The sequence below is a fragment of the Panthera pardus genome, unplaced genomic scaffold, assembly GCF_024362965.1.
Source record: "Panthera pardus isolate Hobbes unplaced genomic scaffold, ASM2436296v1 HiC_scaffold_24, whole genome shotgun sequence".
Classification (NCBI taxonomy): domain Eukaryota; kingdom Metazoa; phylum Chordata; class Mammalia; order Carnivora; family Felidae; genus Panthera; species Panthera pardus.
The window spans coordinates 80,075,154-80,085,395 of record NW_026526810.1 but is presented as its reverse complement, the minus strand read 5'-3'; positions in this window follow the sequence as shown (position 1 = coordinate 80,085,395).

The window sequence follows — 10,242 nt, the reverse complement described above, 5'->3', positions numbered from 1 at the left end:
TTCTTATAATAAATGTATTTATTCGTAAAGCCAGATTTTTTTTAAAATTTTTTTTTTTTTTACAGAATAGAAAACCTATCAGTAGTCCCCCACCTTATCTGTGGGGGATACATTCCAAGACATCCAAGAGATGCCTGGAACTGTGGTTAGTACAAAACCATATAATATACTATGTTTTTTCTTATCCAGGCATGCGTATGATAAAATTCAGTTTATGCATTAGACACAGTAAGGGATTAACAATAATAAAATAGAACAATGATAATAATATACTGTAATAGAAATTATGTGAGTGTGCTTTCTCAAAATACCTTATTGTACTGTACTCATTCTTTTTGCGATGATGTGAGATGATAAAATGCATATGTGATCAGATGAAGTGAGATATATAATGTAGGTAGTGTGACATACAGTGAGTCTACTCAGGACACATCAGAAGGAGGATCACGGAGCACAGCATCTGAAGCAAGCTTCAGGCTTTGAGCTGTCAGCACAGAGCCTGATGCGGGGCATGAAACTGCGAGATCATGACCTGAGCCTAAGTGGACACTCAACCGAGTAAGCCACCCAGGTGCCCCTGGTGTTAACTTTTTATTATTAATATTTTGTCTTCTAAATAGTAGAGCTATGGATGAATTATAAAGTACCCCTTGGGGGAATGGAATTGCATAACAGATAGGAGTTGGTCTGCATAATAGATTTTCAAGGTGATCTAACAGCAAGAGAAAAACAATCTCTTCCAAGACGGCCCTGAAAGGATCCTAGCACCTTTCAGGCAAACTGTTGACGGGCAGTAATGATGGAAGCTTCATTTGGCAAGTCCAGGTGGTGATAATCCTTATGAAGAGAAATGATGAAATAAGGCAAATGAATGGTTCAGCTAAGTACACATTTTCACTTCACATACTGCATTAGCACAGCAAAACCAATTTAATTCCTTGCACTAATGTATCTCATATACTTCCACAAATTTTATTTCAGTTTTTACATGAAGGCATGTATTGAAAGAGAAATTTTGCTCCTTGGACATAATCAAAACTTATGAAATAGCAATGTCCTGAAGTTTGCCTATATATAATGCTTTCTTTGGTTCTTTGCCAGAGGTGACTTCATAGGGGAGGTCACTTCACATGAGGTCCTCCTCCTGGTTCTCCAGGATAAGAAAGTGCTACATCTAAGAATTCTGCTCAAGAGTCAAGAGAGGTAAATAGTAAAGTTCACTTCTTGGGGTGCCGGAGTGGCAGGTCAGTTAAGTGTCTTGACTTTGGCTCAGATCATGATCTCGTGGTTCATGGGTTCAAGCCCCGCATCAGGTTCTGTGATGACAGCTCGGGGTCTGGAGCCTGTTTCAGATTCTGTTTATCCCTCCCCTGCTCATGCTCTGTCTCTCTCTGTCTCAAAAATAAATAAACATTAAAAAAAATTTAAAATAATAAAGTTCATTTCTGCACCGTTGATCCCAAAAGGCTTTGAAAGTGGGAGTATTAAATATTTTGAAGGGAAAGTGAAGCTGTGGATGAGGACTCAGATTCTTTTTAAAAAATTTTTTAAACATTTATTTATTTTTTGATAGAGATGGAGTGTGAGTAGGGAAGGGGCAGAGAGAGAGGGAGACACAGAATCTGAAGCAGGCTCCAGGCTCTGAGCTGTCAGCATAGAGCTCCATGTGGGGCTCAACTCATGAACTGCGAGATCATGACCAGAGCCAAAGTCGGACGCCCAACTGACTGAGTCATCCAGGTGCCCTGAGGACTCAGATCTTAAAGAATCTTGATCCATCAGATATTTATCACCTTGGAATAAAACTTGTTTCTATCCTCAGAATTTGGAACATAATTGCTTTCAGCTTGAGAAGTCCTTCAGGATACGGTTTTTTTCTTAGTCTTCTATGCAAATATTTTCCAGTCAGACAAGGGGAAGAGTCTATTATCTGTACAAATTTAATTATAACAATACATTTTCAATAGTGTGTTAACACTTAATAAAAATATTAGCATATGAGGAAATAAAAATCCATCCAGAATATCTCTCTGATCATGTATAAATGATATTAACATACAGTATTTCTCTAAATGCAAACTTATTGGACAGCTTCCCAGAGGGAATTTATAGCCCAATGATTTCAGTGCGTGAACTCATTAGAGCATGGCCCATTACCTACTGTGCAGTGGAAAAGCCAGCTACAAATATCCCCACCCTAAGTCCATTAGGAGCAGAGTTTTAGTCTGAATTGCCTTTACAGCAAAGGCTGTTACTGAATCTAGTGATCTCAACTCAATGAACTGCTAGTGTGTTCCTGTCCCTCCAGGGAGCTGTGCATTAGAATTGTGTGAGGCCCGCCTGTTCATGCTTCAGGTCTGCTTGGCAATTAATGCCAATGCATGTGAGTTGATGCTTTACCTAGTTCTTAAGAAGGATGATTTTTCCTCTCTCAGTGAGTTCCACTTTCTCCAGTAAAGCCTGGGATTTCACATCTGGGTAAATCCATACATATACTTTAATTTTGTTTGTAATGCATTGATCCTTTCTTGTGGGAGTCAAGCCATTGTTTTATTTGCAAGAAGAAACGTTTGTTTGAAAAAAAATCCTCTGTTTTAAGGGGGCATACACAAGATGTTGTTTTTTTTTAATAATTTAGTATCTTTTAATGTCATTTTCTACCTTTTGCTTTGGTGCATCCTTGTGATACTGTATTTATTGCTATGGTCAAAAGTCATATCAAATTAACATAAATTTTCCAAGTATGTACAATGTGTTCAGAGTTTGCTGGGCATTGGAAGTCAGGTTGCTTCCTTTGGAGAGCTGGTAATTGAATTAACGAGGGTAGAAAAGAGTAACATATATCTACAACACTAGAAACTCATCTGTAATCAAATACTGGGTTATGTATACACTTAAGTATTGTAAGAGAATAGAGATTGTCAGCTGGTGGAGCAGATCAGAAAGAACACAGTGTGCTGGGTGAAGGAAACAGTTGATCAGGGTGGGGTGAGAATGGAAGGGGGTGTGCCTTGGGTGAGAAATGCATGTAGAGTTGGTAAGGCTTTCAGCACCAGGGTCGAAGAGTTTGGTTTTGATTCTAAAATAGTAGGAATATATTATAGGAATTAGGAGGAATATAGTAGGAATTAGGGAGATATTTTGTTTTAGGAAGATATATATGGCAGTGTTGTGTAGATACAATTTACAGAGGGAGAACATAAAGGCAGCGTGAAATTTAAAAATTCATTATTCATCTATCTAATGATCTTTTTAAGGTGTCCTAATTTGCCATTTGGTTTATTGTGTAATCAATTTTATGTAGGGTAAAAATATTCATTAGGCTTAGATATTTCAGAGTTTGATGATTGGACTTATTGCTTTGATTATTGCTTGAGGTTGTCTCTAATAATTGTCAAAGTTGATCTGTCATACTCTATATTCATCACTTTAACATCATTACTTATGATTTTACCAGCACTTATTATTTTAAAGAATCTTCGATGGTTTACACTTGCTTGTGAGTGAATTTTGAGAGATTTCTGGAATCGTTAAGAAACTGTGTAAGTCAGCATAGGCTAAGTTTGCTGAAGTAACAAACAACCGCCAAATCTCATTGGCTTAACACCATAAAATTTTATTTCTGGTAAATGTTTATTTATGCTAAATGTCTATTGTGAGTCATTGCAATGGCTGCAGTCACTTGCAGCCCTTATCTCAATATGTTCTTCCATACTTGCCAAGGCAGGAAAAAAGGAACTTGGCAAATTATGTACAGTTTCTTAAGGCTAAAGGGATACATGTAATTTTTAGTCACATTTTGTTGGCCAAGGTAAATGACCTAACTCTGCATAACTTCAAAGAAGTAGGGAAGTGCTATGCTATCATATGCTCAAAATAGGGGAAAATAGGGTATGTGTGAACATCTCTAATGACCACCATAGGGATATAACCCCTTTTCAAAGCACTCATGAGCATAGGTCTAGAAAGAATAATATCTTTCAAATGAAATTATTCTACTGAGAATTATTTCATCCACTGCTTAGGTCTATAAGCTCATAGGCCCAGAGCAAATTAGAATTTTAATGTAAATGGACAAGGTGACCCACAACAGGAGTAGAATATGATTCTCTATTATGAATTGGTAAGTGTGAGGAAAGATTGTAAAAACTTCTTGTCATGGAGGTTCAGTATTAGATGTATACTTGTATTCTGTACATTTTTAATGTGAACTTTAGATGGTGAAACAATTTGTATAATATATAAAAGTCAAAAATATTTATTACATAGATACATGCTATTTATGCCTATATACAGACACATATATTATGTAGCTAACAACTGAGGGATGAATGATCAATGGTGGTGGCTCATGGTGACTATGGATTTGTATACAGTTAACTTATATCCTGGATGACCTCTGAGAGCACAGCATGTGTATTTTTAAAGTTTTAAGTTAGAGCATTAGAATATTAGAATAGGAACCATATTTAAATTTATTCCATAATCTTTCAGTTATATGCAACATATGATTTACCATTCCTGCATAACACTTAAACTATCTGTTGTATCTTGAAGTTTCAAATTCCATGAAAAATCATTTTATTTGATGAAATTAGCGTGGTCCATAAGGGCTGGCTCAGAAAACAATCCAAGTGGTAGACATCCCTGACTGGTAATGTCAGTCCCTTCATCTCCAATCAGTGTTGTGTATTTCAATTCTCTGCATCCTTAGGAGTAGCTACTTCTCAGGAAGCTCCTTGAAACCTTCTATGAGCGCATGCAGTGTTTGAGTGGGAGCATCTGCTAATGGGTTTGAAGTAGAAACTTGTGATTTTTAGCAATTGTTTGCATATGCCAAGATAGTGTAAAATATGACCTGTTTCTTTGATATGCTTTGGGTAGCCTTAAGATGTATGCTTAAATTTTTAGGAGTTAGGATTACAGTTGCTAAAGTACTATTGCTGGGGGTGGAAGAGAAAACATGGCCCTTCAAGATGGTATATAGAGGTAGCAATTGTTATTGTTCTTTTTTTTTTTTTAACTTTTATTTATTTTTGAAAGAGAGAGAGAGAGCAAATAGGGAGGAGGCAGAGAGAGAGGGAGACACAGAATCCGAAGCAGGCTCCAGGCTCTGAGCTGTCAGCACAGAGCCCGACATCGGGCTTGAACCCACAAACCGTGAGATCATGACCTGAGCCGAAGTCGGACACTTAACCGACCAAGCCACCCAGGCGCCCAGCAATTGTTATTGTTCTAATGTCAATACATTGATATTAATAATACTAATCTCAGCGTGAGTCATTCTGTTTTGTTAACAGTAATTATGTTGGTAATGTTTATAATAGTTATGAGTTAATAAATGGTAATTGCATTGTCTATTGTATAATAAGTATTAAAGGATAATTTTATGTCAAGTTTCAGAAGGAAACTGAAATATAAAATTGTGAGTTAATAACTATTAAGGATGTAAAATAAAGGGTGTTTGGATGGGTAACGTATCTTATTTCGGCTTCCCTATTTTAATCTGACTAAAAATGATTTTCAGATATTGAGTAATCAGTAGACACAAAGGTATCCTAGAGTTACTGAAAACTGCAAAACATCAGTAACACCAAAAAGGACCCAATGTTATGTTATTGGTACCTTCAGTGTTTTATTTGAGCTGAAGAACTGAGATTTCAGACATTTAAGTATAACACTGTTACCTAGACTTTTCAGACTCCTCATAAGGGACTTAGGAAAATGGTTATTTTTCAGAATTGTTTAATCAACTTGAAATCTGGTGTGTTCTGTATACTTTCACAAGATCTATTAGTAATGACGACCAAATAATACATATATCTGCATAAGTATGCACACATAAGGGTGACATGTTTTCAATCAATTTATGTTAATATAGCAAAATTGATTTTCTCCTGGAGATTTTAAACTGCAAGAGGTACCAGTTTGTTTTGATGGCTTTCAGATATGCAAAGGAGATTTTAAACTGCAAGAGGTACCAGTTTGTTTTGATGGCTTTTCAGATAGTCTTCTGCTGTACTTTTTTTCCTCCTAGGTTATCATCATGAGGACTCATCTCAAGGGGTCTTCTACTGATGATCTCTTGCCCTCTGCTTATTCCCCTTTCCAGATTTCTTTCATCCTCCTAGGATGTAAGGCTTTTCTGGTAAGTTGCTTTATTTTCATTCTCTCTCAATTCACTGATATTCCTTATAAGAAGGCAATTCAGTGTATGCTGATGTTTTCAAGAGGGAGTGGGTGGGGCACAGAAGCCCAGGCATGTCGTAGTGCTCACAATAGGTTTGCTATCCTATCCTCTATCATATACATCCATAAAAATGGGATAGGTAAGGGGGCACCTGGGTGGGTCAGTCAGTTAAGTGTCCAACTTCGGCTCAGGTCATGATCTCATGGTTCGTGGGTTCAAGCCCCACACGTCGGGCTCTGTGCTGACAGCTCAGAGCCTGGAACCTGCTTCAGATTGTGTGTCTCCCTCTCTCTCTGCTCCTCCCTCACTCATGGGCTGTCTCTCTCTCAAAAATAAATAAACATCAAAAAAAATTTAAAAAATTGGGATAGGTAAGGAAGAGAGGTGTTAAAGTAACTAGATTAGGCCCAAGACAAACTTCCTTATGCTAAACCCCATGTCAATAAACCAAAACATTTTTCTTAGCTCTCCCAGAAAAGGAAGACCTAAGTCAAATGATCAGCACTTGCCTCTTCAACCCATTACCTGACCTGGCTCCAAAACTTTCCTTTGCTCTTTATAAAGAAAGTTACCCTTTTTTAACCAAACAGCAAAGCCTTGTATAATTTCCTTGTTCCTGCTCACGTTGGTTTATAAAAATTTCTCGCCTGTATAGCTCTTAAGTGCTTCTTTCTCTCAGCTACATTGGATGCTGCCTGATTCATGAGTCATTGAATAAAAGCCCATAAAATCAGTATATTGTGGAAAAACTTTCTTTTAACAGAAGCAAGGACTTGGAAGTGTTGTAGGTGGAGTAGGGACAACCAAGGACATGGAAGTGAAATCAAGATGGTCCACAATGAGGGAATACTAGGTCACACTCCTTTTCTGTATTTTTCCAGTTAAGGAAAAATACATCATCTTACTGTATCACATATATTAAGGCTGAGTCTACTTACATTCAAGCAGAATATTGAGGCACTTATGCAGATGATTTAAACCAAAAAGAAAAAATTCTCCCTGTTTACTTGGATTTTCTAGATAGTGCAGGCAAACAGGTATTTTAGGTCATGAATTATGCAGAAAATATCTTCAATTCATCATTATATTTTTTCCCTGAGCTTTTCACAAATACCACTTGTGAGTGAAATGTAAAAGGAATAGAAATATGTGTCAGAGATTTAGATTTCTTTTAGATTTATGTCTTACTATTTGAGCTCTCACCTAATTTCCTCTGGAGATATCATGGTTTTTTATGGTTTTATACCCTGAACACATAGTCATTTGTTTATTTTTTTTGGTGTCTGATGTTTGTTGTACACTTTGGGAAACCCCTTTCACATTCAGGAAGATCACTGGTCACTTGTCAATCTAAAAAGAGACAATATTTACATTCTTTAATGTTTGTATTCTATACTTAAAGCTTTTTCTTTTACAGAAGTGTGCCTTAGTGATTAGATACAATGTCAGGGAAGTCTAGACCATTCTAGGTGTTATTCAGGTAATGGGTTTGGACAAATGTATAATGACATATATGCATCATTAAAATATCATAATTCATAATATCAAATGTATAATGACATATATGCATCATTAAAATATCATACAAAGATAAATTTTCACTGCCCTACAAATTCTCGATGCTCTGCCTATGTGTATATCCACCCCCTCCTCAGCTCCTGTCAATCACCAATCTTACTGTTAACTGTGTCTTCATGGTTTTGCTTTAATATGTATGAATCTTAGTTACATAATATGAAGTGAGAAAAAGTCCTAAAAATTACACACAAAATGATACTCATTTTAATAAAGTTGAAAACAATTAAAATAAGGAAAAATGGAATTTTAGGAGTACATATAAATGCAATACCCTTATATAAAAGGGAAGCTTGGGAATGAGGAATATGTGATTCAGGATGATAGCTACCTTTGGTAGGAATCTGGGGATTGGGCTATGTTGGTACCATAGAGTTGATATAGGTTAATGTCAAGGTCCTAGCTTTGGTTATGGGTGGTAGATTTATAGGTACTTATTGCCTTATTAAAACTAATCAACTAACTAGAAGTGGGGATAAAAGAACAACTTCTGGCATAACTTAAAAAGTTCTCTTAATAAAGACCTGAGAAGATTTTTCTCTCAGATTGTAAAATCTGAGCTTCTAAAATATTTGTGTTTTTGTTTTTTAAAAACAATATTAACTCAGGGCACCTGGGTGGCTCAGTCAGTTGAGCATCCGACTTCAGCTCCTGTCATTATCTCACATCTCATGGGTTCAAGCCCCAGGTAGGATTCTGTGCTGACAGCTTAGAGCCTGGAGCCTGCTTCAGATTCTATGTCTTCCTCTCTCTCTGCCTCTCCCCCACTCGTGCTCTGTCTCTCTTTCTCTCAAAAATAAATAAACATTAAAAATTTTTTAAAAATTCTGTCAACTCCAAGAATTGTCTGATTGCATGTTCTTTGTTTTGGCTCCTAGAAAGCTCAGAGTCAAATTTACAGGACACCCTTGGCAGTTGTACAGGAACTTATGGTATACGTTTTGGTGTCCAAGTTGTATCCTGATTTCATATTATTATTTTACATAGTTTCTCTTAGTTGTGATTTTTTTGTCTATTTAGAAAATACCATCTTGGGGGGTATATTTTTTATATGAGCTGCCATAAATCCCCCTTAGCTAGGCAGAGGATATAAATAAATGAAAGCGTGTTTCCCTGTTTTTGGACAGTATCCAGCATCTATTGCTTAAGAATGAGAGTGATATCTGATAATGAGTTGAGACATTATTCCAAGGTATTAGTGTTTATTGTGTTTTAGTTTGTTGGAAAGGAAGTGGTTATATTTGTTAGTATCCATCTGGGGGGAAATCTATTAAATACAGGTGTGTTTTTTTTTTTTAATTTTTTTTAACGTTTATTTATTTATTTATTTATTTATTTATTTATTTTTTTTTTTTAATTTTTTTTTTCAACGTTTTTTATTTATTTTTGGGACAGAGAGAGACAGAGCATGAACGGGGGAGGGGCAGAGAGAGAGGGAGACACAGAATCGGAAACAGGCTCCAGGCTCCGAGCCATCAGCCCAGAGCCTGACGCGGGGCTCGAACTCACAGACCGCGAGATCGTGACCTGGCTGAAGTCGGACGCTTAACCGACTGCGCCACCCAGGCGCCCCCGTTTATTTATTTTTGAGACAGAGAGAGAGACAGAACATGAACGGGGGAGGGGCGGAGAGAGAGGGAGACAGAGAATCGGAAGCAGGCTCCAGGCTCTGAGCGGTCAGCCCAGAGCCCGACGCAGGGCTTGAACTCACGGACCGCGAGATCGTGACCTGAGCTGAAGTCGGACACTTAAATGACTGAGCCACCCAGGCACCCCAATACAGGTTTTTTATAATAATTTTAAGTAGCTCTCTGGAATATCCATCATTCTGTGAAAGTCATCTCTTAGTTGTACTTAGTTATATAGGTTTTAAGTTAAGCAGAACAAATTAAACACTAACCTCAGAAAATGGTGTGAGACATTCAAGACTTGAGAAGTAGAATTGTCTCTTTCCAGGACTGGCATATGGTCATGGACAAAGCCAAGATTTAAGTTATAGGAATAAAGTTTCATTGAGTCTGGACTGCTGGTCCATTGAGAATAGACTCGACTACGTGTAGGAGAACATTTTCTACCCAGTCTCATCAGAGAACTGAATTGTCCAGGGTTGCTTTGTTTTAATGGTTCCCACCAAAAAGTTTTTTTTTTTTTTTTAATATATGAAATTTATTGTCAAATTGGTTTCCATACAACACCCAGTGCTCATCCCAAAAGGTGCCCTCCTCAATACCCATCACCCACCCTCCCCTCCCTCCCACTCCCCATCAACCCTCAGTTTGTGCTCATTTTTAACAGTCTCTTATGCTTTGGGTCTCTCCCACTCTAACCTCTTTTTTTTTTTTTTTCCTTCCCCTCCCCCATGGGTTTCTGTTAAGTTTCTCAGGATCCACATAAGAGTGAAAACATATGGTATCTGTCTTTCTCTGTATGGCATATTTCACTTAGCATCACACCCTCCAGTTCCATCCACGTTGCTA